The sequence below is a fragment of the Solanum verrucosum genome, unplaced genomic scaffold (genome assembly GCF_900185275.1).
Source record: "Solanum verrucosum unplaced genomic scaffold, falcon-dt-bn FXZP01000239.1, whole genome shotgun sequence".
NCBI classification, from domain to species: domain Eukaryota; kingdom Viridiplantae; phylum Streptophyta; class Magnoliopsida; order Solanales; family Solanaceae; genus Solanum; species Solanum verrucosum.
The window spans coordinates 2204381-2211418 of record NW_026020009.1 but is presented as its reverse complement, the minus strand read 5'-3'; the positions used below and the strand labels follow the sequence as shown (position 1 = coordinate 2211418).

The 7038-nt window shown below is 35.2% G+C and overlaps 1 pseudogene; it reads left to right on the top strand.

Annotated features, from left to right (window-relative positions):
• The first annotated feature begins 335 nt into the window (after positions 1 to 335).
• On the top strand, positions 336 to 5944 carry LOC125819782 (ribonuclease MRP protein subunit POP4-like; annotated as a pseudogene).
• Positions 5945 to 7038: the final 1094 nt, after the last annotated feature.

The following is a 7038-nucleotide window of genomic DNA, read 5'->3' as shown; positions in this document are numbered from 1 at the left end:
TGTATAAAATTAGATGTATCTAGCGAATTATACAAATTAAAAGCTCCATAGCAAACATAAATTTTGCTATGGAGTGCAATTATGTAAACTATAGTTATAATATACAAATTTGTTTTTTATGTTTGCTATATGTGAAAGATACTCTAAAAAAAAATGAAAAGGAACTTGTGCAAATCATATAAGAATCGCTGGCTTGAATCTTGGCCCATTTTAGTGAATTGACCCACAAACATTCTAATTTAAACAATTTACTTATTTTTTGTTATTGTTAACACACCTAAGTTATTATCAGTATTCCCAAATATAAAGCTTGAAGGAGAGAGGGGAGCATAACAATGGTGGATGAAACAATGTCCGAACAACAAAAGAAACGAACAATGGAGGCATTAGAGCGAAGATTCACTCAAGCAAAAGCTGAAATTCATCAACAACAACACAAGAACAAGAAAATCGGTGTTACTACGACAAAAACTCTAGCTGAAAACAACATTGGCCTCACCTCCCAGCGTATCAATTCTTTGCCTTCACTGCTCAAATCAACGACACCTTCCTCAGCTCCGTCATCCAAAAAAGGTTCCATATTTTATCTTTTCCTCTTTGTTTCACTAGTTTTTAATATATATCAATCAACTATGCTGGCGGAGTTAGAGTTTTCAATGAAGGGTGAACAATATGAAGAATTAGGCCAAGGGGATAAAAAATGATTTTAGCTTTAATTGTATATACAGGGTAATTTACTGTGAATTCGACGCATTTTGTATTTTATGCCTGGATATTAAATTACTGCAAACCTTCTCCTTGATCTGCACTTTAGGTGGAATTATGTTCCAATTTTTTTATGAATTTTATGTTTTCTCTTTTTTCTTAAACGAATTTCAAGTTTAACTGTAACAGTAATTGATACTATCTTTATCTGGGATTAGCTAAAACTGGTTTCTGGTCTTTGTTCTCAAATGAAATACTAGATACTTTCCACTGTTTCAATAAGTGGCACTATTGCTATATGATGCTGGTTTTTTTATTTCGCTATGACTTTCTCAAAGGATATCTCAAGTTATTGTGATTTATAGATTATTAGTTTTTTAAAGTTTAATCCAGCACAATGCTTGCATCTGTTCACTATCTTAGATGACAAAGTAGTTTTCCAAGTTTGAATTAAAGGTTCAAACTTATTCACCAAATTCAATTTTCTGTGCAATATGTTTTGAATGCTCAACTTCTATAATTGAAGCCAATTCATATCCTTCTGTGATTCAAATAGGGTGAATACTACGTTCTAACAACTTCTCCGCTTGTTCTAGAACTGACTTTGCTTCAATAGTTCTGTCACCAACTTTGTTATGTTGACTCTGCGCCAACTCAACCATCATATTTGCAATTTGATTGTTGACATCCATCTGTTCCAACATGGTTGCACCATCATTTCTGATAGCGACATTGCCGTCAGGGTTCTGAAGCATATCTACTATGCCTTTTTTTTTTTTTAAGTAAAGCATGTTGACTATGCCCTTAATACCAAATACTAGAGTCGTCAATATGGGCTAGGCCTGTTGGGCCAGCCTGACTTAACCCGGGATTTAATAGGGCTGGGCTAAGATTTTTGGAGCCCATTTAAGAAAAGGGCTTTTTAGCCCGGCCTGAATAAGCCTGCTGATTTGTGGGGCTTGAGAAATATAGGTAGGGCTGGCCCGTGGGCCAAATAAAAATAATTAAAAAAATATAATATAATATTAAAATTTAAAATTAAAGAGAATCCAAACTCAAAATCTATTTAATATTTAACTAATTGAAACCGCATATAAATTGCAGATGAAAATGAAGATGTTAAGACAACCTTGCCACTAGCTGATTCAGATATGCTTGATGAAGATGATCATGAAGTGTTGGATACGCCATAGATTTCATGATGTGTTAGATATGCCATAAGTTTCATGATTTTTTTAAGGAGTTTATTTTTAACTTTTTTATGGTTGGAATATTGTCACATTTTTTGTGTTTTAATGTGACAAAACAATTAGGTTAATATTTCTATTTATATATTTGTACTTTTATTTGAAAAAACCTTAATAAATATTATAAAGATAATTTTATTTGTGGATTTGATTAACAAGTAGTAACATTAACATGATGTAATATTGTTTTGTCGATATTTATGATAATATTTTTAAATTATAATTTATAATTTATTTTAATAATTATAAAAAAAATATAATTTTAAAAAAAGTGGGCTGGCCCGGCAAGCCTGTAGCCCACGTACTTATGGGTTGGGCCGACCGTTTTTCGGCCCACACCAAAAATGGGCTAGCCCGGCCTGACCCGTAAAATGTCAAAGCTTGTATGGGTTAGCCCGGATGGGGTGGACTAGCCCATATTGACAGCTCTACCAAATTCCAAGAGAAGTAGAGAGAGTGGGAGCTATGACTTTTTCAAAAGAAATGTTGGCTTTTTGAGCATCAACACCACTTAATATGGCTTTCTATTTTTTTTTTTCCTTGGTTATTATGAATGGACTACCAAACTCATTGAATGTCAATGCCATTGCGCTACTTCTCTAGCCACTAGATAAGGAAATTGCACAGATGTTTTGCATTGTAGAAAATGTTGAAGACAATGCAATAAAGTGTAGAGTGAATTTGTAGTCTAGAAGTTTTAAGAGCCCTTAATTCATGCTAAACCGTGTATTTTTTTTCTGATATTCTCTTTGATTTATCTGCAAACTTTTGGCATCCAAAAGAAGTGTAACAGTTGGTGATTTCTAGTAATGTAAGTAAACCATTTTGATGTGATCCCTCTTGATTTCATTCTTCAAAAAATAAAAATAAAATGAACCCTTATTAATTTATCTCATCCAAATATTTTCCTGGTTTATTTGTAGGCCATATGTCTTTTTCTGGCCATACATCTGCTCAAGGTACAACCTTTCCTCTGTATGCTTCTCTTGAATTTTATCCATAGAAAGGTATACATGTGACTAAAATCCAGGATGCTAAATTTTGTCCTGTCACGTAGATGTTGAACTGAATAATCCAGCATACATTCAGATATCCCATTCAGTAGATGATAATCTTCTGAAAATTACCACTGAGGCAAGAATAAACGTGATCAATATAATGCTTCAAGTATGCTCACTATTAATTAGTAACTTCTTCATTACTCATCCCATTTGCTTGTTGCAGATTTCTTGTAAAAACATGACTGCTAATGATGTTTTGCCCGATCTTCTCCAACATGGTGATTCAGCTCAGAAATATATTCAGGGGTCAAAAAATGTGAAAGTTGATAACTGGATTCTTCTTGATAATGTTGTGCAAAAGAGCAGCATTGCTACTGCCTACTGGAGCTCGTAGTTGGGCTTTGCAGAGACAGTCAAAGAGATCTAAAAGACATATGTCCATAAAGCAACATAAGAAGTTTGGATCATTTGATTTCCGTCAAGAGTCCCATAAGTGAGTTCTGCCTACTTTTTTGTGTAAAAGAGTTAGATTACCTTTTTAAAACTTTCTGCCATTCTCTGTGAGGAAGTATGTGTAGTTTTTAATCTTGCTAAGTGCACTGCGGGTTTTTCTCTTCTGTTTGACTAGATGAGTCTTACTATGTCGGAAGTTGAATGTTGAAGTCTAATGGTGGTTTGTAGATTCAATTGTGGTGAGATTATTTATTAAGAGTCATCATATGGAAAGGTCATCTTCTAAGAATAATTCACGCATTTTTTTTCGTCGAAAAAGAAATTGGTTTGAATTATTCTCAGAAAGATGACCTTTTCATGTGATGATCTTGATTAAGAGATTAACTGCTACACTGAATCTCATGTGGCATGTGATATCTGTCGTCCTTTATCTATTGTGGTTATTTTTTAAATATTGTGAAAGGTATTTTATTGAATGACCAGCAACCAGAAGGTGCTGTGAGTATTTACGAGTAGCAGTATTGCATACTGTGTAATGATCTAAAAAAATCTATCATGGCCTCCATATCATTTGATCTGATGTGGCAGTTATCTACACAGTTATCCTTGAGAGGACAAAAGATGAATAGGCTGCTATTTCTTCTCCCCTATGTTGTTTATGGTAGATATTGCTTATCTAGAAAGTCAAGGCCCAAAATGAATATCTTACACTGTGTGGTTCTGCTGCATAAAATTCAATTGCCAAATGATCAAATTCATCTGTCTGCTTATTTGACTTTTTAGCTATGTTGTTCATCTAGTGTTCTAGGAATAGGGTTACTTGTTAGATGCTTCACCTTGATCAGCAGTGAAAAATATAATTTTTTCTAGGGCTTGCGTACTGTGGGGTCAGATAGAGCCAAATATTCCTAGATACTTACAGTTGATGATTACCGCATGGATATTATCTCCTTTCACTTTTATATGCATCTCTTGTTCTGAAAACTCTTTTATGGCTTGTTCTGCAGCTATGACATATTCAAGCCAATGCATGATAAGTGGAAAGACTACATGAAAAAACTCGTAAAGAATATTGGGTTGGCGTTTTGTTTCATCACTTCTTTAATGGTTTAGTCTTTTTAAAATAGGCCTTTTCTCTAGTGATTCTGATAAACAATTGACATGTATGTCTCCCACCTGCAGTATTGGTCTTGCAGGAAAAATCAGTTATCACAATGTCTTCTTAATGCAGACTTACATGGTGCACTTATTCTAGGTGAAGTATAAACTACCTCTCCTCCTCTTTAACTCTTTTAGGTAGACCTTTCAAAACTATTACAAGAAAATGCTATATTATTACTCGCTGATTCTTTCCTGTCATTAATGTTTTATAAGGATCTAAGCATTTTTTTTTTTTGTGATGAGCTAAATTATGACAAGGGGTTATCTTTATCTAAAGCCTGAATAATAGAATTTTGATAGATAAAATTTTCACTGTTTAGCTCTTGCACAGTGTGGCACATACACACAGATAATACAACTCTTTGTTTCTGAAACATCCTGACATTTATTGCTTGCAGTTGTTCAGTGCACTATAGGAGGCTTTATTGGTGTACGTGGTATCATGATTTGTGAGACCGTAGAAACACTTGGAATAATTACAGAAGACAACAAATTCCAAGGTTTGTCCTGTTCAACTTAGATTTCATCGGCTACAATTTGAACATACATGTAGCAAATATATGTCCATTGCAGTCTACTTTCAGTAGCCTTGATACCGGAGTAGAACAAATATGATGCTTGCTGCTTTTATCTTCTCTTTATTTTTCTTTTGAATTCTTGGTTGATTAATATCTGTTTGTGCCACTCACCTTGATGAGCAATGAATTATACCACCAATTGAGGCAGTATTTTCTAGTTTTGTTAGTTTTCATTTCTACACGTGCCATTCACATCCTTAGCTTTTAAATGTTGTATATCAATTTTGAATCCAAAGTAAATTGGAACCTCAGCCATTGTTCTAGTCATCCTTTCCGTCCCCCCTTCTGGGAACTGTACCTCTGTGTAGGCTCATTTAGTAAATACTCTCTCCAAGTCCAATCTTATCCTTATTTCAGCTATTCTTAGTTCTTCCACTTTCCATTGTGCTGTGAGTTGGCACCCATGCTGTCATTGCAACCTGAAACTTTTACTTGATGCACCTTGTTTGTAATTTGGAAAAACTGCTTCTCTTCTATGTTGCTCGGACTCTCCAAAATGCTACAGCTCGTGTCGGATCTAACACGCTCCCGCACTTGGCGACATTTTTTAAGAGCCCGAGCAGCATAGGTTCTCTTTCCCTTGTCAATTTGTGCCAAGAGGGAGAGAAGGGGATGGGGAAAGAATGCAGAAGACAAGGTTATTGTTAATACTTATATTTTTTCACTGCCTTTTCTCATCTTTTTGCTTATCCAAATTGCAGTTGTACCGAAAAAACTTTCTGTATTTATGCTACAAGTGGATTGCTGGAAAGTTACATTGCTTGGAGACAAACTCATTTCAAGAAACACGACTACATGATATTGTTAACTCTCAACGGAGGTTCTTTCTAGAGCTCTTAATTCCTTATTTGATGATCCCCAATTTATAGGATATGGGATGCCTAAGTGGAGTGCTATTTTGAATCATTTAGCATACGCAAATGACACAATTATTTTTTGTTCAACCCATGATTATTCTTTGGGGAAAATCATGGTTGTCTTGCAGGATTATGAGAAGCAATCTAGACAAAAAGTGAACAAAGAGAAGAGCTTTTACTATTTGCACCAGAATGTAGGAGTTGGTATTTCACTTCAAGTGGAACAATGTACGGGAATGAGTAGAGGTTCTTTTCCTTTGAAATATTTGGGGTGTCCTATCACTCACTTGAGAAAAAGGAAAGAACACTACACTGATCTGTTTGATAACTTCAAGCATGGAAAGGAAAGATGCCTTCATTTGGTGGTAAAGAAGTTCTTCTCACTAGTGTTCTTCAAAGCATCCCTATTTATGTTCTTTCTGCTATCACACCTCCTAAATGTGTTATTAAGGAATTGCACAAGATCTTTGCTAAATCTTTTTGGAGTAATAAGGAATCAGGTGAAGTAAGCATTGGGTTGAATGGATTAAGGTTTGTTTGCCAACAGGAAGGGGGTCTAGGTTTTAGATCTATGTTTGATGTTTCTCAGACAATGTACGCTAAACTCTGGTGGAGATTTACGACACAAAATTCTTTGTGGTCTAACTTCTTATGGAATAAGTATTGTAAGAAACAAATTCCTACTTCGGTACAATGTAAAGGGGGTTCTCAGGTTTGGAAATACATGTTGGAGAATAGGGAGCGCTTAGAACAATTCTTGTGGTGGGAATCTAAAGGAGGTACTTCTAATAAGTGGTATGACAACTGGACCAATCTTGGTCCCTTATACTTGCGCCAGTCTGATGTGCACACTTGTCACCCTATGCGAGACATTGGAGAGATCTTAACAGAAGAGGGTTGGAATATTTGTTGCGTTAGAAGCTGCCTTACCTGAGTATGTTGTGGAGCATATCAGAATTAACTTTTTATATGTGCAGCTAGGCGAAGAAGCAGATAAGCCTTGCTGGACTAAGTCTAGTAGAGGAAATTTTCGTGT